This window comes from Natrix helvetica (assembly GCF_964273705.1).
Source record: "Natrix helvetica genome assembly, chromosome: 1".
Taxonomy (NCBI): Eukaryota; Metazoa; Chordata; class Lepidosauria; order Squamata; family Natricidae; genus Natrix; species Natrix helvetica.
Window position 1 is genome coordinate 116,431,525 of NC_138548.1, and position 24,353 is coordinate 116,455,877.

General features: G+C 44.1%; 1 protein-coding gene across 1 annotated transcript in view; it reads right to left on the reverse strand.

The window, feature by feature from the left end:
- Positions 1–24,353, reverse strand: part of B4GALNT4 (beta-1,4-N-acetyl-galactosaminyltransferase 4) — a 232,801-nt gene that overhangs the window by 103,576 nt on the left and 104,872 nt on the right. The gene's annotated exons all lie outside the window — the stretch shown is intronic.

Here is a 24,353-nt window from a genome sequence, read left to right on the forward strand (position 1 = left end):
CTTGGAGAATAGTTTGACTCCCTCTTCTTTGTGGCAACCCCTGAGATATTGGAACACTGCTATCATGTCTCCCCTAGTCCTTCTTTCTATTAAACTGGACATACCCAGTTCCTGCAACCGTTCTTCATATGTTTTAGTCTCCAGTCCCCTATCATCTTTGTTGCTTTTCTCTGCACTCTTTCTAGAGTCTCCACATCTTTTCTACAGCGTGGCGACCAGAACTGGATATACACTAGAATGTCACCTCATTTTATCAACAAAATAAATAATCCTGTGAAATAGGTTTGGATTCAGACAGAATCACTCACCCAAATTGCCTGGTGAGTTTTCGTGGTAAGCATGGTTGGATCTCTGTAGACATTTTCCAACACTTTAAGCACTATGTCAACTATCTCCCCAGTTTCTCCCAGGTTTCTTTCTGGTGTTTAGCATTGTAATTTAAAAGCAAAGAGAAAATAAGGCTATAGTATACACCGTACAGTTCTTCCCAGTAATGCATCATGATTCTATAAAGTTGATTTTGTTTTCAAGAGTTTTAAAAATTCTTTGAAGGGAGTTTACTTTCTCTCACCCACCCAACCACTGAATTTTGTCTCTTCCAGCTTATAAAAAGAAAAGCAGGACGAGATCTCCTGCAACAAAGCTGAAAATTTATAAATTTATTGTGCGGGGTGGGTGGGTGGGGGGACATTGGGTGATGAGTACTTGAAATAGGCTAGCGTTTGTGCAACATTAACAGGAGAAATTTCCTGCAAAGTGATAACCTTAGGACGTGGGGAGAAACAGGTAGAGAAAACAGGTAGAGAAAAATCTACAGTAATAAAATGTTCATGTCCAAACAAACAGAAATTCACTTGAGCTAGTTAAGAGTGATATAGATATTTCTTTTCAATCAAAATGAAAAACATATTGAATCTACTGAAGTACCATTGGACATTTATGGAATTTGCTAGTATCCACCTCGACATGTATTAGGGAAGAGTGTTTACAAAAAATGTTACAGCAGCAACAACTTGTTTATTGTTACTTTAAATCATTCGTGAACAATGATAACATGAAATAATGCTTGAACTTGTGCTCTGCAAACATTGATAGATTTAAATAGCTTCTTGGACTTCTAAGATTAAAAGAGCAGACAAATTTAGAATGAGCCATACAACCCTCCTCTGAGGACATTGTTTCATCTTAAATTAGGCCAATTAACATTGATATTCTCGACTTCATTCTCTCATGCATTTTCATGCCCCCTTTAATACAGGATACGAAACCCCTGAAACTAGCACAGCTGGTGAGATTACAGACACTGCAATTATCCATGCAAAATCACAATACCATCATCTGTTTCATGTAAACATCTGCTACTTACTGTTCTAGAGGTAGCTCAGTCTTTTGGACCAGACTTTGCAAAACGTATGTGCATGGCAGCATAAGTACTAAACAAACACCCCTTCCTTTATACATTAGTTTTACTGATTTATTTTGGCATGTAATGAAGATACCTGTAAAATCTGATGAGTTCTTCCCTTCTGTGAAGACTTATTACAGAGGTAAGGAACTAGCGTTCCTTGAAATACTACTGAGCCAAAAATCTCATTATCACAATCACAATTCCCAACAACCTTGCCCACTGTCAGTGGTGAACAAGGTTGGGAGTTGAGAAACAGGAACATCTGGAATATTCTAGATTCTCTGGTTTATTGAAATGCAAGTAAAAATTATGGAGTAAATGAAAAGGAAATAGGTCTTATCATTTATTGAGCTTATTTATTTGATGTGCCATTTTTCTGTGGAAAATGAATATTCAAGTAAGCTTAAAGGTCAAACAAAACACTCAGAGTACAAAAAAAGCCAAGTAAATTAAAACATGAATAATAAAATAATTGGCCATCAAATAGTCAAGGGAAATAAGAGCTCCATTATAATCTGCCTTGGCTCTTCTGCATTTGGAGCGCTCTTCAGTTCTGTGCACCCGCCTTGAAAATTACAATGCAGAAGCTGGAATTGTTTCAGAGGAGAAGTATCAAATAATAAGGGGTTTGGAATCCAAGCTTTGGGAAGGGATAAAGGTGCTGAACATATAGCTTGCAAAAGAAAAGATGAAGGGGAGTTATGATAACAGTGGCCCAACATCTAAAAGCTTGTGAGCTGCAACTCTTATTTTCTGTTCAAGTCAATGCAGAACAAGCAGTAACAAGTTGAAATAATAAGAAAGGCTGAATATTGGGAGGACTTTCCTGGTGGAAAAACTATTAAGTGGTGGAAGAAGCTGCCAAGAACAGGGGTAAACAATTACGTTTGTTGAAAGTATCCAAATAGGGGTGAGTCTGTCTCCCCATCTGGGGAGTTCCGGTCCACTGAGCAATGGGTTGGACTAGAGTTTACCTATAAGCTTCCAACTCCAACATTATGTGATTAAAGGCCTGGTTAAATACTTTTCTGGTCTTTAAAGTTTTTTTTAAATGCAAGCAGCCAATCCAGCTCCCAAAAGAATGCATTTCATAGCCCAGAAAGGACTCATTAGAAGAACCTTACCACGGGATAAGGGAAGTTTCTGAAAGGAGGTACATCTTCAAAAGAGACTGTTCAAACAAGTTCTTCACAGAAGAAACAGTGTCCAGGACAGACTTAATCTTTGAATCCAGTTTCCTATTAATCAGGTGTAATGGTTTATGGGAATGATTTTGGTAGGCAGGAGGAAGACCTGCAGCCCAGACAATATTCTAATAAGAAATAGTTCAGTCTGCAGGTAGGGGGAAACCATGGGAAGCATTTCAGAACTGTGGAAAGTTATCACCCAGCCCTCTCCCAGAAAAATAAAATATCCTAGGAAATATTGAAAAGGCAGAATATTATATTTCCCTGGATGTGAAAAGGAAGAATTGAGAATAGCTCCCTGTAGCTTCTTGCCTCCATCCACTTTGTCAATTGGCCATTAAGGTGGCCATAATAAAGAGTTCTCCCCTTCAGCTCCAGGAGGATGGGATTAAGGTCAATATTGACCCTTTACCCAACTCGTCACATGGCATCTGAGAACTCAACCAAACCTGAATTCAAAACGCAACCTAGAGAGTTGCTCCTGCATGGCCCCATGGGAGTCTGACAACCAATCAGAAGACAAGCTCAAGATCAAAGGCCAGAGAGGGCATAAAACCAGGGACTCAGCATCTCAGTCCTTCCTTCTCTTCTTCTCCCCAACATCGAAGCATGTGATCACCTTTTCTGTTCAGGACTCCAGCCATGTGGTCCTGTCCACCATTAAAACCATCTTTCCAAGCAGCCTCCATGTCTCCAGTGTCTTTTTCCCCACTTGGAGCCGAACCCAGAAGGACATTTCTTTCAACAGAATCCTCCCAAGTTTTTGGAGTCTCAAGGAGGGGAGAAATACTTTGGGTCTTGCAACATATTAATCTTACAGCAAAGAAAATGTTGATGTTCCTGGTTGTGCTTCTTATGTGGACTACTCAAAGAGCTAACACCAGTAGCACATCTATCTTTCTTCAGCCTATTATGAAACATAGGCAATGTTTTAAGATTATTGACACTTTCTTGGAATTTGATGGTGGACAGCAGTAGATTGGGGAGACATCAGCATACCGATAGTGAACCAGTTTAAATCACTAAAGAGTGTTAAAAATTTGCCTTATTAAAAAAAAATTCCACTTAAAAAACTACAAACACATTTTACTCTCCATCCTTCTAGCAGAAACCATCCAAATGAAGGATAAAAAGAGAATGGGGGAAAGAATAGCTGCAAACTGGGGGAGGGGGGGAATAGGGGGAAACAAAATTGATGGAGGTGACATTGCAGAGAGAAAGTAACTAGACAGGGAAGGAAAGAAAGAAAGAAAGAGGCACCTTGTTTAGATGTTACAAAAATGATTTGATTTTGGCAGGCAGATGGCTTCTTCCCAAGCAAGAGCTAATCCTCCATGGTACTCATGTTTTGCAATCATTTGTACTCGTTTCCCATTCCGGAATTGAATTCTTTGGAGAATAAAGAAACACCTAAACATAAAGAGGAGTCATTCAGAGCATGGCCAATTTCAGAAAGCAGCAGTCTTGGCTGACAGCAGTTAGGAAGGCAGGGTTGCCCGAGAATGCCAAGCTCCTTGGTGTTACCAGCTGAATGGTGTTGCTGAGCACTTGCCCATGTGCTTGAGAGAGTACTTATTAATGCACTGGCTGGAACCTTTCCTAATTCTTACTCTGTGTTATGTGTAATTAAACAATGGATGGATGAGAAAAGGCACGCAGCTCAGCATCACCATAAGAAAGGAGATGTTGACAGAACCACTGCCATTTGATGGGGTAAACCCAACTGTCTGTGAGATGAGGATTACTGAGACTAGTGCTAGGGCAGCCCTTTGGGATTGGCTCTCACCAAGCCTGAGAAGAATGTATTTGCGCTCACTCTCTCTCTCCTCTCTCTCTTTTCTCCTCTCTCTCTCCTTTCTCCTCTCTCCTTTCTTCTCTCTCTCTCTCCTCTCTCTTTTCTCCTCTCTCTCTTTCTCCTCTCTCTCCTTTCTCTTCTCTCCTCTCTCCTTTCTCCTCTCTCTCTCTCCTTTTTCCTCTCTCTCCTCTCTCTCTCTCTGTAATCAAGCATTGTGCTAATTCTATTGGAAAGATATAGATATATATATATATATATATATATATATATATATATATATATATATATATATATATATATATATATATATATATATATATATATATATATATATATATATATATATATATATATATAACCCCCCTAAACACATCCTAGACCTGACCAACCACTGCCTAACCAACACATACTTCATCCATAATGGACAAAGATATAAACAGATAGAAGGAGCACCCATGGGATCACCCCTCTCACCTGTCATTGCAAACTTATACATGGAACATTTTGAAACCAACGCCTTAGACAAATCTGAACACAAACCCAAACTCTGGCTTAGATATGTTGATGACACTTTCGTGATTTGGCCACATGGAAAAGAAAAACTGGACAACTTCCTCACACATCTCAACAACCTACACCCCAAAATACAATTCACCATGGAAATAGAAGCAAACAACCAACTTCCCTTTCTGGATGTCCTAATCTACAAAAAACCCAATGGCTCCCTAGGACACACCATCTACCAGAAAAAAACACACACCAACCGCTACTTAAATGCACAATCCCATCACCACCCTGCACAGATCAACTCTGTAGCCAAGACCCTCATCTCCAGAACCAAACGCCTAGCCGACAAAGACCACCTGAAAACTGAATTACACAAACTCACAAATGTATTAATCTCCAATGGATTCCAAAGTAAAACAATCACCAACCTAATCCAAAAGGAGATTCCCCCAAAAAACCAAGATACAGAACAGGACAATGGCATCGCCCTCCTCCCTTACATCAAAGGCACCACAGATAAAATCAGCAAAATTCTCCACAAGCACAATATCAGGACAGCCTTCACCACTGACCAAAAAATAGCCAACATCTTAAGAAACCCCAAAGACAAAATCCAGCTAGAAAACCAAGGAGTCTACGAAATACCATGCAAAATCTGCCCAGCAATATACATAGGACAAACAAACAGGAGAATAAATGCACGCATCACAGAACACAAAAACGCAGTAAGAAAAAAAGAAAAAACTTCTTCCCTTTTCCAGCACCTTAAAGCTACAGGACATGAAATCAACTTTGAAGGAGCCAGGTTAATCTCCAAAACAGAACACCTCCACAAGAGAATAATCATGGAAGCCATAGAAATAGAGAAACACCCCCACAGCATGAACAAACATGATGATACCTCCCGCCTACCAAACATCTGGAAACCAGCCCTAGCCAACAAACGAACACCACCCACCACCCAAGCCGTTACAATACAAAACAACAATGCACATACAGCCTGCACCAATCAGCACCAATCTACCAATCATGATACAACCACACAACCAATCATTCCACTTACTGAAACAAAGCCAGCACCCCATCCCCTCCCACCAAGACTTACAGAAAGACGGCAGCTCCGTTCCCATTTTAAGCCCACATTTTGAGCCCACGCTTGAAGATGGCAGGTGAGATCCTGCCGAAACGTTGCAAAGACAATCTCAACCTTACACGGGAAAAGACCCGAATACAACAAAACCAGCATATATATATTTCCTTAAGCTCTCATGGACAGAGTTGTGCAGATGTTACGGTATATCCTGCCTCTGTATGAGGTTTTACAATATTTCTCCCCCTTCTTGAGGAACAGAGGGATTTCTCTTTTACTCTGTTCTGAATATTTACTCTGTTTTAAACTTACTGAGTGATGTTACATTCACCATTAGCAGGTGGCACGTGATTGTTTTCACTCTTATTAGAAACCTTCAGTCGTACCCAGCCAGATCTCATTCTATGGGATTCAGACCCGGTTTCAGGGACTGACATTATGCAGCTGATTCAGAAAGTCTTCTAACAAAAGAGCCTCAAAGAATGGCAGCACAAGCTGTCATTCAAATAGGTCTGGGAGGAGCCAGAAAAAGCTAATCAGGAAGATGAGGGACAGAAATGACTCATCATTGTCTGCATGATTATTGCCCTCTTTAAAAAAAATTAGAAATTTTATATGGCCACCTATCTTAAATTATACCTCTGGGTAGTTAACAACCATTTTACAAAAAACAATATGACAGGAATCCTTACACCTAAACAAAGTTTTAAGTAACCAATCAGCAAGAAAATGCCTCATATACTAGGATAGTAAAAGCTTATGGTATTTCCTTAACTCCGTTGGCCAGCTTATTCTTAGGCTAAAGTTGGAGGATTCCTTCTGAGTGATAAAATGCCCTGTCAAATAGACTGCCAATTTTGAGTATTTGTTATGCATTTGGTTAGACAGGACAGGGTTAGGCAGCGTCATTAATGTGTTAATGGTTCATACTTCCCAAGTCAGTAAGTCCTGTATATTTATGGACAGATGAATCAGTTTTTTACTAGAGGCTGATACAGACTTTTGCAAGATGGATGAGTGACTTAAACTTTAGATCTGGATCCAAGTGGTATCCTAAATTTGCTTGAAAAGTTTCCTTTTTGTCAGAGATGCCATTAATCTGGCTGATCTATAGGCTATATAGACAATTTAGGGGGTTGACTGGTATTCCTAACCACCCTCTTACCAAATTAATGCCTTGGTTTATCAAGACGCTGGGTGTGGAATGATACAGATATGACAAACAGAAGAAATTGTAGGATGAATCAAGAATAATACAAATAAACTGCCCAGAGTTGTTTGATGGCGAGGTGGATGACATATATGTTTAATAAATAAATGCACAGTGTTTACAGAAATGAATCCTTCTTTCTTTGCCTCCATCACATCCAGAGAAAACAGAGCAGTACTATAGGATCATCTATGTTGGGGACTGAATGGAAACTAGCCCTACTGCCGTAGTTCTTCTGGGCTGCTGAACAATTTTCAATATCATGAATCATATTGTTCTAGAACATCTGGAAGGCCAAACCTATCCTGCTGCAGGCTTCAGCCCCATACAAACACAGAATCTTGGGTGATTATCAGCTGAAGATGTTTCAGTAAAGCTGAAGCTTGCCTGCAAGGTTTGCTTTGAGAATGGGAGAATGCTGAAGAATTGTCCAGGTCCCAAATGAAGACAAAGGTCAGTTTAGAGCCAGGTCAAAGTTGTCAGCCAATCCAAAGATTAGAGAGATCCAAGAAACAGAAATCCACAGACAAATATCATGCACAAGCTGGATGTCAGATATTGTCTCCAGCAAAGAGAACAAAGGGGGAATAGATTATTTTATAGACTGCAGCCAGCTGTCAAAAATAGAAAGATTTACTTCTTGGTGAGAAGCCTAATAGACCTCTATTCTGCTCTCCTCTCTATTCATTGTGTGTGTGGGCTGGAAGGTCTTACTTACGTTCTCCTCAACTTTTGGCAAAAATCTCACTCATTTTCTTATTTGGACCAATATAAACAATATCATCAACATAAACAAGAATTATCTCATATGCATTGTTAGATCTTTTTGTGAACACGCATTCATCAGTTTCGGACTTAATAAAGCCCATTGAATTTAGTTTGTCAGTAAGACATAAATACCACATTAAACCTGACTGTTTCAGACCATAAAGACTTTTGTTCAGGAACCAGGTATCCCCTTCTTGCTTTCGGAATCCTGGAGGGCTTCTCACGTAGATCTCTTCATCTAGGTCTGCATGTAGATAAGCTGTGTCCACATCAAATTGAAAAACTTCTAAACCAAGAATAGTTGCAGTGGTTAAAGCAATTTTTACACTTTCAGTTCTGACTGTTGGTGAGTAAGTGTTTGTGTAGTCCTCAGGATAACGTTGAGCGAAACCCTGAGCTACAAGTCTGGCTTTGTATAAAGACTCACCATTCGGTTTCTTCTTGATTCTGTAGACCCATCGGGTGCCAATGACTTTCTTATTTGCTGGAGGTTTTGCAGGTGTGAATACATTAAGTTTCTTTAAACTGTCCATTTCATCCTGCATTGCATCATACCATTTGTCTTGTTCTGAATCAGGAAGCTGTTTGATTTGTGTGAATGTCTCTGGAGGAAGAGTAACGTTGCAAATCAAAGGTACTGGTGTTTTTGTCAGTTGCCATGAATAACGTTGTGGAGGGATTCCTTTTGTGGCCCTCTTGGAGCGTCTAGGAACAACAGACCAGTCTTCTTCTTCATCATCATCCTCGTCCTCACGTTCGTCGCTAGCATCAGCATCCGCGGCTTGCGAAGACGGAACATCAGGTTGTGAAGAACTGGTAGAAGGAACATCTGCCTGCAAATTGTCATCAGGCTGCGTGGCATCTGGAACACCATCTCTGGGAAAATAAACTTCAGGATCATTGGAATGAATCCTGGACCAGTCAATGTCTTCCTCAAAATTAGCAGATTGTGAAATGACAATCACGTTTAGTATCAATGAATTTGTACCATTTTGAATTATCATCAATACCCATAAATCTCAGTCTCTTTGCTACTGTACCTCCCTTTCTTCTTTGACTTAAGGGAGTGTTCACCATAGCATATGAACCAAAAATATGGAGGTTCTTGAGATCAGGCTTGTAGCCATACAGCATGTAGAAAGGAGTTTGATTGATTACACTGCTCCAAGTACGGTTGACAATGTAATTTGCATATTTGATTGCTTCACCCCAGTATGCGTTACTGAGATTGGCATCTTCTAGAAGACAACGCATCATGGTTTGTAGAACCCCTTGTCTTCTTTCTACGACTCCGTTATGAGCCGGTGTATATGGAGCAGATGTCTGATGAAGAATTCCATTCTTACGCATCCAGTCCTGGAAACGCTGAGACATGAATTCTGCACCACGGTCACTCTGGATTCTGGCGATGCGAACTTGGTATTGTGTAGAAACAAACGCTGCAAAGTCTTTAAAGATCTGAAAGGTCTCAGATTTCTCTCTCATAGGATATACAAATCCATATCTAGAATGATTATCTACAATTGTTAAAAAATACTTTCTGCCACCAAGTGTTGGTGGGAAAGGACCCACTATGTCAGTGTGTACCAAATCAAAAATGCGTGTTGACCGGCGTGTAGCGTGTTTGGGAATTGCAGCCGCCTTGGATTTAGCCTTTTTGCAAACCGCACAATCCAAAAACACCTTACACCCCTTTAGATCCAAACCTTTTGCGAACTCCGGCATCTTTCTAAGAACACGGAAACTGGCATGCCCCAATCTTCTGTGCCACTTGTGAATACACCTGGAATGCAAAGGTTTACCAGTTAGTGAATTCTCAACATTAACAGTTTCATGAGGACCCTCAGGCTTGCTCTGAGCAATCTGTTTTTGTTTTCTTTGTTTGTTGGCTTTAGGAGCCTTTGGCACAGTAACGCTTTCTCTCTCTGGGACAACTCTCTCTGGGTTTGCGTTGTGCCTTTTTGGAGTTTGCATACTTGCCTGTGCTTGCCCTTTAGGCTTTGGCTTTAAGTAATAAACACCACCAATCAGCATGGTTTCAGCAACAATATCTCCATCTTTAACTAAGTAACTTGCTTTTTCGAGGTGGTGAACCTGGAACTTTAACTCTCTAGACAAGTGACTTTGACTAAGCAAATTACTGGTTGCTGAAGGTATGTAATAAACATCAGGGATGTGTGTATCGAGCTCTTCAATGTAAACAGTTCCTTTTCCCATAACCTTGCAAGTGTGGTTGGTGAAGGAATACAGTTCTCGATACTCGGGCTCTGGTTCGCCCATCTCTGTGAAAAGTTCCCTTCTGTGGGTAACGTGCACAGCTGCTCCACTATCTAAAGTCCACAAAAGACGTCTGTCGAACTTTGGATCAGGTTGTGGAACGTTGGTTATGGCCAGTGTTGCAAGCGGAGCTTGTGGGTCACGCCTTGGACCACGACGACCTTGTCTTCCGCCTCTACCTCTGCCTCTGGAATCTGTTCCTCTGGGCTGGTACGTGACGGGAGCTGGAACTCGTTGGGGACAATCCCGGGTGTCATGTCCCACACGGTTGCAGGTGTAGCACTTTGGCATCCTTGGAGCGTAGCCTCTTCCTCGGAAGGGACGTCTGGCTGGAGCCTTTGACGTTGGAGGTCGTTGCAGATGTGGGGTAGCTAACCTGATAGTTTCGTCTTCCACTAAAAGTCTGCAAACGTGGTTAACTGTGCGTTGAGCAATAGGCACGTAGTTAATCTTTGCAACAGCATCTTTCCATTCATAATTCAATGAGTTAATGATGATGCTAATCATTTGGATATCATCGATTACATGGCCATTTTGTCTCAATTCACTTCTCATTCTTTTCAGTTTGGTCAAATGTCCACCAATTCGTTCACCAGGTTTCAACTTCGAACCATGGAACTCAGACATAAGCAAACATGAAGATTCAATTGAAACGGGCCTGTAGCAATCTTCCAAAATAGCCCATATTTCTTGGGCAGTTGCATCAGGTGGAAAGATACCTTGGATCTCAATTTCCATTGACATGAGTAAAGTCGTGATTGCTCTGTTTTCGAGGTCTCTTATTGCAGGCGTCCACGGTGGAGGAGGAGGATTAAAAACCATGGAATATGTGCCTTCTCTTCGAAGCAAGAGCGCAATTTCACTGACCCAGGCTTTATAATTCTCTCCTGACTCCTTTAATTTGGACTCACCAGTCAAGGGGGTGACTGTGAATACCTGCTGAGGAATGTGGATCGGAACAATTTGTTGCGCAGGTTGCAAAGCTGGTTGTTGAACCAGGGGATGCTGGGGTTGCATCATTGGCCTTTGCGTGGCAACATCAAATTGGCTTCCTCGAATTCGCCTTTGGCTTTGCCTTTTTCCATCTAGGGAGGATTCAACGCTGCCAGGGGGTGTTGAAGACTTAACCTTTGGGGGCAAAGTTTGGGCTTCTGTAAAACTCATAGACAGATCTCTAAAAATCTGGTCCAATTGCTTCATCTTTTGCTGTAATAATTTTTCTCCGCCAGCAGATGGCAGTGCAGCTTCACTTTTTGGCTGCCTCTCCTTTCTATACGTATGCGGAAGTTCAGTTGACTCAAAGGGACCACGTGACCTCGGTGACGTGTACATGTCTCTTTGTTCTAATTGACCAATGAACTCTGTGGGGTGTGTCTTAGGCTGTTGTTTTGAAGACAAGATGGCGTCCTCAGACATTTTGGGAGTGGGGGAGCTTCTCCTACTTCGCCTTATCTCTTCAAAACACACTCTCGCCTCCCTAGCATATCTTTCGAAACGTTCTATTTGATCAAGATAGCTTTGCATTTCTTGCTCATCATCTGGGGGGATTTCATAAAATCTGCTTTCTGCGTGGGAGGATTTTTTTTGTGCCGGCAGTTGCCATTCATCAATCGTTTGATAATCTGCGAGGGTCTGGGAATGGAGTGGCTCTGGCAGAGTGGGAAGTTTTGGCTTGGCCCCCAAAAATTCATAATCTCCTGGAGATATTTTAGAAGGAGGAACCACTGACCTCGTTTCGTGGATGTCGCGTCCTGTAGCTCCTTCTCCCATATTTGGCTCGGCACCTGAAGGAATTTGTTGTTCCTGAAGCACGTTTTGATCTTGCTTCTCTGTGTCCGAGGGAGCCTCCTTGTCAGAGGAAGCTGATCCATCTGTGCTCGCCCCGTCTTTCTTTTTCTTTTTTTTTCGACATTGCTAATTAGGCTTAGTCGGTTATCTTTAGATAGCATGAAGGGAAAATACAGCCATAAATTGTAACCATCTCAGCTGGTATCATCAAAACCAAAACTCTGCTACCAAGTTGTCAGGGGAAAAACACCCTGTTAGAGATCAATGGACCGTGGCTGATTCCCTTCCGCATATCTTTTGAGATATTGAGAAAAATAAGTCTTTAAAATATTCTAATTAATAAACAAACTTTAATAATAAAATAATAAAAGTAAATGAAACAGAAATAACTAATTGGTTACATTTTGATAATGAAAGCTACGTTTGCCAAGTTGGCTGCCGAAACAAAGAAGAGAGGAATTTTGGAATGTGTAACGGGTGTGCAATAAATCACTTTCAGATAAGAACTTTTTGTTTTATGACCTGCGCAATAAAGCTTTCTTAGTTTAACTCTTGAGTGTCAATTCAGGCAGTTCAGGCCTAGCAAACTTTTTAACATCGTGAGAGACTCTTTGAGCTGCTTAGATGTTGCTTGTGTTTAATTGGCCTCATGTGATGTTTCCTGAGGCTCACATACCTGAAGCTTCTTCTCCAGATTCTCAGTCCTGAGCTTGATAGTTCATATTCTTCCTGTCAGGCCATGATGATGTGTGAGACTGATATTTCATTCTTAAACTATTGACTGATGGGCTTATATGGGACAGTATGGTTTTATTCCATCTAAGCCCATCTTCTCTCCATGCTGTTCCACATGTACATTAAACCATTAGGGAAGATCATTTAGTGATTAAACTGGTTCACTATCAGTATGCTGATGTCTCCCCAATCTACTGCTGTCCACCATCAAATTCCAAGAAAGTGTCAATAATCTTAAAACATTTTAACACGCTTTAACACTCTAGAGATACAACCAAAACATAATGTTTCCAATACATTACAAGTCAGGGAGGGGCTGGATACTCCTCCCCCACTATGAGAATAGGCGTATCACATAAGTACCAATGCCCTTTCTCCATAGTGAGGGGAGGACTATCCAGGATGGGACATACCAAAGCCCACACATCCCTAGGAAGGGTTCACACCTGTTGTATATATCAATGTAGGTCTATGCTCAACCCTATGCCTGAAGATTTATGTGGAATACACATAAATCTTCCCTGGCAGTCAGAGACTGAAGTTCAGATATCTGCCTCACAGAAATAATGGCTACCAAGAAGGCCATCTTGAGCGTCAAGAATTTGAATGAAATTGTTCGTAGTGGCTCAAAGGGTGGGGGGGCTGTCAGAGCGTCCAGCACCCTGTGTAAGTCCCAGGAAGGGTATCTGTGTACCATGGGCGGTCTAAGATTAGAGGCCTCCTTGAGAAACTGCTTGACCATGGGGTGCTGAGTTAGTATCTGAGACCTACTGCACAGGAGTACTGAGGAAATGGCGGAGACCTGTCTCCTACAAGTGTTCGGAGCCAACCCTCTGTCCAGGCCCGCCTGAAGGAAGTCCAGCACCTGTGACACCGAGGCCTGAACTGGGTCATGGTTCCTGGTGGCACACCATGTGCAAAAGGCACGCCACGAAGCACTGTAGATACACTCTGTGGAAGGCCTGTGGGCTACCTGGATCATCTGTATGACCTTGGAGGAGAAATTGTCCTCCCTCAGGATGCTCCACTCAAGCGCCAGGTGGTTAGCTGAAGCCACTGAGGGTCCAGGTGTTCCAGCGACCCCTGCCTGAGGGAGATCCTCTCCTGGGGGATCCTCCTAGGGCTTGTCCATGGAGAGAGACCTGAGGTCGGCGAACCAAGGCTGTTGGGGCCAATGTGGGGCAATCAGTACCACTTTCACTCCCTCCCGTAAGATCTTCTGGATGACCCTGGGAATCAGAGGCAATGGTGGAAAGGCATACAGGAGTCTCCGAGGCTACATGCATTGGAGAGCATCCACCCCCTCCGTTTTCTGAGCTGGGTACCTGGGGTAAAACCTCGGGAGCTGAGCATTGAGGGGGGTGGCAAATAGATCAACCTCCGGATGGCCGAAACATTCCTGCCTCGAAGATTGCTGGTTGCAGCTTCCACTCCGAATTGTCCACCTCGGTCCGGCTGAGCCAGTCAGCCCTGATGTTGTCCACCCCTGCTATATGCTCTGTGGTTATAGAGACTAGGTTTCTTTCAGCCCAAAGCCCCAGTCTCTTGGCCTCCAACATGAGGGACTTTGATCTGGTCCCCCCCTGTATGTTTATGTGTGCCTTAGTGATTATGTTGTCTGTGAGTATTAGAATATGACACCCCTTGACAGAGTTGTGAAATTGTCTGAGGGCCAGGCAGACCACCCTGAGCTTCAACCAGTTTATGTTGTGAGTCAATTCTGCCTGGCTCCATTGTCCCTGTGCCATCTGAGACCACAGGTGGGCCCCCCCATCCAAACAGACTGGCGTCCGTTGTGACTGTCACCCGGTCCGGAGTTCTGAAGACTTCTCCTTTTGTTAACACTGGGGATGTCCACCATATCAGGGAGTGGGATACTTCTGCTGGTAGGAGGACCTTGATCTGGGAGCACCTCATGCGCCTTCGCTGGAATGGTAAAAGGAACCATTGGAGGTCTCTGGTGTGAAGGCACGCCCAAGGGACAATGCCGATGGCAGACACCATCGTGCCTAGCAACCTGGACAATGTAGCTAGGGATACCCTCTGCTCCCTGTATACCTGGGAGGCCAGCTCCTTGAGATTGTGCTGCCTTTTGGCTGACAGGGACACTATACCTGACACTGTGTCTATCAAGGCTCCTAAATGAATCAGCCTAGTGGAGGGGTGTAGATGGTTTTGGCGAGATTGACCGAGAATCCGTGCTCTCTTAGGGCTAACATGGTGATGTCTAGATCTCTTAGGGCACCCTTAAAGGAGGATGATTGTAACAGCAGGTCATCTAGATAGCATTGGATTCGAATAGGCTTTAACCTCAGCTATGCTGCCAATGCCATCATTGCCTTCATGAAAACTCAGGGCGCAGAAGACAACCCGAAGGGTAAAGCCCGATATTGGAAGTGGTGCCCTAGGTAGTAGACCCTGAGATATTTACGGTGGTCAGGAGTTATGGGTATATGTAGGTAGGCCTCTGTGAGGTCTATGGAGCTGAGGAAATCCCCCTGTCTAATGCCTTCTACGATAGAATGCAGTGAATGCATTTTGAACCTCTGGTAGCATATGAACCGGTTTAGCCTCTTCAGGTATAGAATCGCTCTCCAGCCGCCCGAGGACTTGGGGATCACGAAAAGAATGGAATAATAACCCTGACTTTGTTGGTCTAGATACACCAGTTGGATAGCCCTGATGTCCAACAGGTGTTGAATGGCTTCCTGCATCAGTAGCCTCCAAGTCGGGTTATTTGAAATAGGACATGTCCGGAAGAAGCTCGGGGGGGCTGGAGAGGAAGTTGAGTGAAAGGCCAGATCGGATGGTGGACTGAACCCACGCATCAGAGGTAGACAGGTCCCAATGGTCGGCAAAATACGCCAAGCGTCCCCCAATGGGAGGTGAGTTGGGCCTAGGGTTAGTTCTTGCAGAAGGAGCGCCCGCCTCCTCCTCCTCCACCCCCTCAAAAGTGCCGCTTCTGCTGCCTGCCCCTTTGCTGCCTATCTGGAGGGTATCTCTGCCTGGAGGGGTAACCTTCCTGGTACTGCCAAAACCCTGAATACCAAAATCCAACCCCCTGAACAAATCCTGACCCCGGAAGGACGACCCATAGTCCTGACCATGGACGGTGGAGCATCTGGGATAGGAAGTTGCTCTGAAGCTGTTCTTCCTTGGAGCAGTGGGAAGCACCTTCCACTTGTCCTTGTTTTCTATCAAGAAGGGGTCCAGAGCTGCGCCAAATAGCTCCCCCCCCCATGAAGGGCGCCGACACCAAACACCATTTGTGATGTACATCCACTTGCCACTGCCGAAGCCAAAGCAACCTGCAGGATGCTATGGAGGAGGAGATCGCCCTAGATGCAAATCTGGCTGCTGCTAGGATGGCATCCGAAGATAATTGGATGGCTGCCGCCAACTTGTTGATGTCCTGGTGAGCCCTATCGGGATCCGCTGCTGGAGATCCTGTAGTCACAGTAGTGAAGACCGGTTGAAGAAGGAGGCAGTGGTGGCTGCTTTCAATGCCCAGGCTCCTGATGGCTCCTCTGCAAGGTGAGGTCAGCCTTCTTGTCCTCTGGTTTCAGAGTGTCCTCTGGTTCTCCAGGCATATTCGCAGGTGGATGCAGAGCCGTGACTGGTGCGTCAATGGTGGGCTGCGACAGCACCTGAGGCATGTCCTTGTCCACATTGAAAAAGGCTTTGTCTGCGGATTTGGGCATCGGCCTCAAGGTGGGAGATGCCCATTGCCTTTTTATCAGGTCAAGGAAGGACTTGGGTGTGGATACCATGTCGGCCTCCACGATTTGCTCCTCAAATATGGTCTCAGCTCTAAGAAGATTAGAGAAAAAAGAAAAAATTATTCGCAATTAGCGAATAAATTATACCAGAAAGGGGTGTGGTTTAGATGGTTGATGCCTGAAGGTATGCTGATATTCTGGGAGGAGACAAGAATTAGAATTAATTCACCCATAGAGGCGCAGGCCTTTATGGAAAAAAATAAAACACTCCTAGAGAAACCACCAGACACTACAACGGACACGCAGGACACGGGAGGGGCCAGAGCTCTGCCAGTGGAGGGAGATGGGGCAATAGCAAGAAGACTCAGATCACAGAAATAAATAAGAAAATCATATTATTATAAATTGACCGAAAGTGAAAATGGAATTATATTTGGATTTTATATTGTAATGTTTAATTTGATCGAATTTAATAATAGAACTAATATGCTGATTATAAACAATTATATACTAATGCATTATATATAAATGTATGTTACGGGTATGGAGGGAGGGATGCCTCTCACATTTTGCAACTGCCAAAATTTGTATACCTGTCCATTTACCCTTTTCCCTATAAATTCTGAAAAACCAATAAAAAATTTATTACAAAAAAAAAAAAAAAATGGTCTCAGCTGAGAAGCCTTGAGGTTGCACTGGTGGTTCTGAAGGTCTGTTGCCCAGTTTGGCAGTCGTCTTTGCCTTGAAGAGCAAGGATTTGTATAAGGAAGACTGGAACAGTCCAGAGCAGGAGGGCTTCGAGGGAGGCAAGCCCTCGTCCTCAGAGAGTCTATCCTCTCTGAGCTCCCCTTCCTCAGATTCTGAATCCCTGTCCTCCTGGGATGACAAGGGGGAGTCAGTGGGGTCTGCCCCCTGGGCCTCCAGCCCCTCAGGAACCATAGGTAAGTGTGCCACGTGAGGCTTTATCTGGGGCTGTTGGAAAGCAGTGGCCATGCACTGCTGAAACGCCCACATCATCATGTCCTGAAAGTTAGGTACCCCTGAGATGGGTACTTGTCCAGCCCCCATACCTGCAGGTGTAGGAGGGAGAGGTTGTGGCGAAGGCCCCATGGTGCGTGGAGGGGATTGCCATCCCTGAGCTGCGCCCCAGATCCCCGAGTTGTCAAAGGGAATCCTCACTTGAAGGGAGGGATCCTCTTCTATAGCTCTGCTGGGGGAGGAATGCTCTGGTAACCTCTCATCAGACCCCAGACTCTGCAGAGTCTTCCTGCTGTTGGCCTTGTGACCTATTTGCTCTAAAGCTTTATGTCCTCTGGGCTAATGGCAGCCGCCATCTTGGATCACGTGTTCAAAATGGCAATTCGCACCAAAATTCAAAACTCCATTCCTCCGGCATGCTTGAAAAGTGGCTTATGCCCTCGAGCTGCCACGCGCCTCTCTCTGCAGGTGGAAACCTCTCTCTCCCCCCAACCTTCATCGCTCATTTTACAGCTTCACTGCCCCCCTCCGGTGCTTAAGGATAAGCGCGGGCACTCCGCAATGCTTAAATGCCACGGTTCGTCGCTCCACCCTTGCAGGGAGCAGCGGAGTACTCTGGCGCTGTTTCAGGGGTTTTTTCTGGCTGCTGTTTAAAGGAGCAGCGTGCCGGCACCTCATGAGGCTTTTTCCTTCTCCTGGGTCTTAAAGCCCTCTTGAGTGGCTGCAGGATTTATCCTAGTGGCCAAATCTGCCCGCCGCCTTTGCAGGCTAATAGCGATAGGCGCTACCCCCACCGGGGGGTTTTGCTGGCCACCAAGGTCCTCATGCCTCTGAGGAATAGCAAGTTGCACTTTAAATCAGTCTTTCTTTCTTTCTTTGCAATTTTTCACAGAAATTAGGATGACACAGCCATCTAGTTGGGGACTGAGTCAATAACTGGGTATTACCTGGTGACTAGGGTGTGGTCTAAAGAGCTTATCGGACTCAGTCCAATCAACGAGGATGAAGTTAACTCATCCTGGATACTCCTCCCCTCACTATGAAGAATAGTATATATTCCATTCCCCCTTGTTTCTATTTAGTCTTTCCACCTACTCAATAGCCACTCTTCTTCAGGTGATTACTAATGCTCAAATACTGAGGCAAATTTGAAAAATTGTACCAAGTAGCTTAAAGTATTTTACAGATGAGAGAGAGAGAAAATAGCAGCAAACAAGCAATTTGTAGATGCATTCAAAGATGTGTGACTCAGCATTGATAGTAATTCTTCCATCTGTCCCTAAATTGTAGTATAAGATGGCAGAAGCTTGGTTTGCTACTGAACAGATTGGCAACTTTTCTGTGTATATGTCAGGGGTGTCCAAACTTGAGAACTTTAAGACTTGTGGACTTCAACTCCCAGAATTCCCCAGCCAGAATTCTGGGAGTTGAAGTCCACAAGTCTTAAAGTTCCCAAGTTTGGACACCACTGGTATATGTGATCTAAGATGTGCACAGCAAATGAAAAGAAAACACACCTTCATTTCCCACAACCAAAGGTCAGTTCTGTCAATGAAAAGCCAACTGAGTGCAGGGTTTAAAGCTTAGTAACATTTGTGACGACAGGCCCAACCAAACGACAGGAACTTCAAGACTGGCTTTTCCAAATCTCAACAATAAGGACAGCTGGAATGTCTACGAGACATTTCTTAATTGTTTACATATAAATAGCATGTTACTCACCTTTTACTTTTACTTTACTTTTATTTAATTTATAAACCGCGCCCTCTCCCAGAGGGACTTGGGGCGGTGTATAGTCATATTAAAACAACACTATAAATACATAAATATAGATAAATATAGATGGAGGAGGTAACATAGAAACTGTACAGTAATAATTAAAATTAGAATTAAAGATACATTAAAAACTACCCCTAAAAAACTACCCCAGAACAAAATATTTGCCAGGAGGTATAAATGGGACTATAAATGGGCCAGGCCAGCTAATTGGAACAGGTGGGTCTTGAGTTTCTGTCGGAAGGAGCGGAGGTCGGTAGTAATTCTAATATCGGGGGGGGGAGGTCATTCCAGAGGGTTGGGCCCATCACAGAGAAGGCTCAACTCCTAGGCGCCGCCCGTTGGCATTGCTTAGTGGATGGCACCCGGAGGAGTCCCTCCCTGTGGGAGCGAATTGGTCGCAGGGATGTATGAGGTAAGATGCGATCCCGCAGGTAACTAGGTCCTGTGCCATGGAGCGCTTTAAAGATGGTAATCAACACTTTTGCAACTACAAACAGAAGGCCTATAAAGGAATATAATAGACAACCTGGCTTTTCTGGAACAGAATTAAGACCACACAGTGATTATGTATCATCCTTCCAGCTGAAGCTTGAAAGGCAGCTCTTAAGTATAAATATATAAATAAAACAAATCAAGTTATCCTTTGTTAAAAGCATACCTAATTTAGGATGGTCTTGTAAAGCTTGACAATTTTACAGATGACTGGAAATGTTTTGTGTTTGTCACTGCGTTAAAATTGTTTGCTAGCCTGAACTGACTGCATTGACACTAAATAGTTAAACTGAAAAAGAGTTATTGCGCAGGTCATAAAAGTTCTTATCTGACAGTGATGTACTGCGCATGATTCACACATTCATGAGCTACTTCTGATCTTTGTCCAGCTGCCAGGAAAACTGGGAGACGGAACTCTTTTATCAAAATGTAACAATTAGTTAGTTTTGTTTTATTTCCATTTATTATTTTTGTATTAAAGTTTGTTTATTAATTAGAATATGTTTCTACAGAGTGTTTATTTTTTTCTTCGCACCTTAAAGAATATGCTGTTGGAAACAGCCGCGGTCTAAGCCTCGTTTTAGTTCAGGGTGAAATAAATCTTCCCCTGACAGTGTTGACCAATAGAATCCTTCGAGTAAGTAAGACTCAACGGGAGGACCAGAAGGCATTATTAAGTGGCAGTTTTAAGTGGTCTAAGAATTTGCACACAGTAACCACAGCACTGATTGATGAAAGTAATGAAGGGTGCTGAAGGTTACTGTCTACCTATTGATGAGCCTTGCTATATAGAGGATTGAGACTGGAGTGTAAAAGGAGAAATGGTAAACACCACAAATTAATGAATGAAATGAAAGAAAGAACACGGACATGCTGTATGCCTGTCAAACCAAGAGAAAAGCCAAGTAGATAATAAATCTGGATGAAGGAGGTCAGATCATGTTCAGTGGAGTTGATGAACACAGGGAAGTGAAGCTGCAGGTTAATTAGTGAGAGCTAGACTATATGCCAGAAAGTGAATTGCAATCATCTGGGTTGTCATGGAACCATATAAAAACAAAACTTCAGTGCATGTTATTATGCTCCAGTGAAGGGTTAGAATAAAAGAACCCGGGATGTGTTTGGGAATAACTGTGCAATATTTTGAATGAATGTGATCTACTGGGAAAATTATTCTGCTTGGAGACATGAATGGATGGATGAGAAAGGAGTGAGAAAGTTGAGAAAAAGATATTGGGTCATTCAGAAACCCAAGTATTAATGAGAATTGTGACTTTTTAATGAAATATTTGCTTATTTCACAATACACAGTTCAGCATAAACCTATGTGTACATACACAGAACAAAGGAATTAATGTAACTCTTAAAACATAACTGATTGGATTTCTGTTTATGAAGAAAGACTGAATTTACCAAGATGGTGAAAGTGATGAGAGTGTTGACTGTGCAACAGATCATTTTCTAGTACTTCCAAGACATGGAAGAAAATGAAATATATGAAATAAACTAGAGTGAAAGTGGGATTACTGTAGAAATAGAAAGTTCAAGCCCTGAACGAAACAATATTAAAGACAGATTCATCTCCTCACAAGATGAATGGGAAGTGAAGACAAGAAAAAAGAATGAGGAAGCTGCTTGGAGAAGTAAAAAGAATAAAGCACCAAAGATGCCTACGGGGTTACACTAATAGGAAATAGTAAAAAGGATGCTGGGTAGAGTAAGGAAGTGAAAGACGCTGTGGATAAACTGCATAAAAGCTGCAAAATATGAAGGTGTGAGAAAGCTGGAATATCATCTGTATAGCAAGAAAGACATGAGAAAGATGATTGAATATAACCAAAGATAACAAGGTAGCTAAGATCCAAGGAGGCCAATAAAAAATAGTTTTGATTGGAAATAAAGAGCTGTTTTAAAAATATGAGATGGGAGCTGTAAAAATGATTTTTGAGACAAAACTGAAGTGAAGTAATCTTGGAAGTCAGTCTTTGAGAGATTTGAACAGGAATAACAGAATTACATTGAAGGGGGAATCCAAATAAAAACTAAATGCATTAACATCTCAGAAAAAAAATTAAATAAAAAAAGAAGTCATAAATGATGTCAAAATAATGATGAATGGTAAGGTGTAAAAAGGCGTAACTAAGAAAATGTTAAAATGTGGGTGCAACTTATTTATGAAGGGGCTCTGCCGTGAAATCTATGCCACCTTTGGTGAGATGGCTAATTACATAAATTTAACTAATTTTTAAAAATTCTGAGTAAACATATGTTGAATTAAATAATAAAAATGCACTTTTCAAAAGGGTTTTTCTGTAATCCAGGTGGCTCAATCTGAGAATCCTGCCACTTTGAGATACCTGAAATTCTTCCACCAGCTCCTTCATACTAGCCAAAGACTTGTACAGTAGACTCCTCCGTCTTGACTTCCCTGGTGCTACCTCCCGCTGCAGGGAGGCGGAACCGGAAAGTTCCAGATGGTTCCGCCCCAGGCGCCTGATGGAACCTGATAGGTTCCAGACGGAGCTTGGGCCACCTCCTGTAACCTTGACCCGCCCCCGGGTAGAGGACCTGGTGGTTGCGTGGAATAATGCAACTACCGGGGCCTTGAACCGGGTGGCGCCTTTGCGGCCTCTCCGGTGGCAACGATCCACCCTAGCCCCTTGGTTTACCGAGGAGCTAAGGGTGATGAAGTGCCGCAAGAGACGTCTAGAGAGTCGTTGGAGATCCTCTCGCTCCGAATTTGATCGAACACAGGCACGAGCCCATTTAAGGACGTACCTTGTGGCATTGAGAGTGGCCAAACGGCAATATTGTGCCACTCTCATTGCATCCACGGAGAACCGCCCTGCCGCCCTGTTTCGGGTGTCCCGCTCCCTCTTGTTTCAGAGGCCACGGGAGGCCCCCCTACAGGGCAGGGCAGAGGAATTTGGTAAATATCTGCAGGATAAAATCGCTCAAATCCGGAGAGATTGGGTTCCTGTCAGTGATCCAATGGAGACGTCCATGGCGAGTCTTGAGGTATCGATCTGGGAGGAGTTTGACTTGGTTGCCATCGAGGATTTGGACAGATTGCGTGGACGACTGCGACCCACCACATGTTTATTGGACCCGTGCCCCTCCTGGCTTGTACTGGCATCCTGGGAGGTTACACGAGACTGGCTCCTGGGCCTAGTGAATGCTTCGCTGAGCGAGGGGTCTCTCCCGGCCGCCTTGAAAGAGGCGGTGGTGAGACCCTTGCTCAAGAAGCCTTCCCTGGACCCTTTGGAGCCGGCCAATTATCGTCCTGTCTCCAACCTTCCCTTTTTGGCGAAGGTTGTAGAGAGTGTGGTGGCCTACCAGTTTCCACGACATCTGGAGGAAAATGATTATCTAGACCCGCGCCAGTCCGGCTTCCGCCCCGGTCACAGCACGGAGACGGCCTTGGTCGCGTTGGTGCATGATCTCTGGAGGGCCAGAGACAGAGGTTGTTCCTCTATCCTGGTCCTATTAGACCTCTCGGCGGCTTTTGATACCATCGACCATGGTATCCTGCTGCGCCGGCTGGAGGGGCTGGGGGTCCGGGGCACCGTTTTGCGGTGGTTCGGCTCCTACCTTTCTGACCGGACGCAGCGTGTGTTGGCAGGAGAAGAGAGGTCGACCCTACGCCCCCTTACTTGTGGGGTGCCACAGGGGTCGGTCCTCTCGCCACTCCTCTTCAACACATATATGAAGCCGCTGGGTGAGATCATCCGTGGTTTCGGGGTCGGATACCATCTGTACGCTGATGATACTCAGCTGTACTTTTCCACCCCGAACCACCCCAACGAGGCCATCGAAGTGATGTCCCGGTGTGTGGAAGCCGTACGGATCTGGATGGATGACAACCGACTCAAGCTCAACCCCTCCAAGACGGAGTGGCTGTGGGTACCAGCTCCCCGGTTCAGCCAATTAATTCCATCATTGGCCATTGGGGGCATTCAACTTGCCCCTGTGGAGCGGGCGCGCAATTTGGGCATCCTCCTGGATGCCCGGCTGTCCATGGATGACCATGTGACAGCCGTGGCAAGGGGGGCGTTCCACCAGGTTCGCCTGGTGCGTCAATTGCGCCCCCTACTGGACCGGGACGCCTTACGCACAGTCACTCATGCGCTGGTGACGTCTCGCTTGGACTACTGTAACGCTCTCTACATGGGGCTTCCCTTGAAATGCACCCGGAGGCTACAGTTGGTCCAGAACGCAGCCGCGCGGGTAATTATGGGGAGTACTAGGTACTCCCATGTGACACCGCTCCTGCGCGAGCTGCACTGGCTTCCTGTGGTCTATCGGGTGTGTTTCAAGGTTTTGATAATAATCTTTAAAGCGCTCCATGGCTCAGGACCTAGTTACTTGCGGGATCGTATTCTGCCCCATACATCCCTGCGACCAAGACAGTGTCGGGGGGCGGCGCCTAGGAGTAGAGCCTTCTCTGTGGCGGGCCCAGCCCTGTGGAATGACCTCCCTCCGGATATTAGGAATACCTCTGACCTCCGCTCCTTTCGTATTAAGCTTAAGACCCACCTATTCCAAGCAGCTGGCCTGGCTCAACTTTGATCTAACCATATCGCTCCTGACGGGCTTTTACTGGGTATTTTAATTATATTT